This window comes from Physeter macrocephalus, chromosome 7, assembly GCF_002837175.3.
Source record: "Physeter macrocephalus isolate SW-GA chromosome 7, ASM283717v5, whole genome shotgun sequence".
NCBI classification, from domain to species: Eukaryota; Metazoa; Chordata; class Mammalia; order Artiodactyla; family Physeteridae; genus Physeter; species Physeter macrocephalus.
The window spans coordinates 63,440,831-63,442,174 of record NC_041220.1 but is presented as its reverse complement, the minus strand read 5'-3'; the positions used below and the strand labels follow the sequence as shown (position 1 = coordinate 63,442,174).

The 1,344-nt window shown below is 40.0% G+C and overlaps 1 protein-coding gene across 4 annotated transcripts in view; it reads left to right on the top strand.

Moving 5' to 3' along the window:
• Positions 1-1,344, top strand: part of ADAMTS3 (ADAM metallopeptidase with thrombospondin type 1 motif 3) — a 291,950-nt gene that overhangs the window by 240,748 nt on the left and 49,858 nt on the right. The window lies entirely within an intron of this gene.

Sequence of the window (1,344 nt, the reverse complement as noted above, 5' to 3'; positions counted from 1 at the left end):
AGAGTTTTAGAAGGATAGGTGTTAGCTCTTCTGTAAATGTTTGATAGAATTCACCTGTGAAGCCATCTGGTCCTGGGCTTTGTTTGTTGGAAGATTTTTAATCACAGTTTCAATTTCAGTGCTTGTGATTGTTCTGTTCATATTTTCTCTTTCTTCCTGGTTGAGTCTCGGCAGGTTGTGCATGTCTAAGAATGTGTCCATTTCTTCCAGGTTGTCCATTTTATTGGCATACAGTTGCTTGTAGTAATCTCTCATGGTCCTTTATATTTCTGCAGTATCGGTTGCTTCTTCTCCTTTTTCATTTCTAATTCTATTGATTTGAGTCTTCTCCCTTTTTTTCTTGGTAAGTCTGGCTAATGGTTTATCAATTTTGTTTATCTTCTCAAAGAACCACCTTTAAGTTTTATTGATGTTTGCTATCATTTCCTTCCTAGGTATTTTTTGATTTCCTCTTTGATTTCTTCAGTGATCTCTTGGTTATTAAGTAGTGTGTTGTTTGGCCTTCATGTGTTTGTATTTCTGACAGGTTTTTTCCTGTAATTGATATCTAGTCTCATAGCATTGTGGTCAGAAAAGATACTTGATATGATTTCAATTTTCTTAAATTTACCAAGGCTTGGGTGCTCCTGTGTTGGGTGCATAAATATTTACGATTGTTATATCTTCTTCATGGATCGATCCCTTGATCATTATGTAGTGTCCTTCTTTGTCTCTTGTAATGCTCTTTGTTTTAAAGTCTATTTTGTCTAACATGAGAATTGCTACTCCAGCCTTCTTTTGATTACCATTTGCATGGAATATCTTTTTCCATCCCCTCACTTTCAGTCTGTATGTGTCCCTAGGTCTGAAGTGGGTCTCCTGTAGAAAGCATATACACAGGTGTTTTTTTTGTTTGTTTTTTTTTTGTTTTTTTTTTGTGGTATGCGGGCCTCCCTCTGTTGTGGCCTCTCCCGTTGCAGAGCACAGGCTCTGGACGCGCAGGCTCAGCGGCCATGGCTCACGGGCCCAGCCGCTCCGCGGCATGTGGGATCCTCCCAGACCGGGGCACGAACCCGGTTCCCCTGCATCGGCAGGCGGACGCACAACCACTGCGCCACCAGGGAAGCCCCCAGGTGTTGTTTTTGTATCCATTCAGCCAACCTTTATCTTTTGTTTGGAGCATTTAATCCATTTACATTTAAGGTAATTTTCAATATGTATGTTCCTATTACCATCTTCTTAATTGTTTTGGGTTTGTTATTGTAGGTCTTTTCCTTCTCTTGTGTTTCTTGCCTAGAGAAGTTCCTTTAGCATTTGTTGTAAAGCTGGTTTGGTGGTGCTGAATTCTCTTAGCTTTTGCTTATT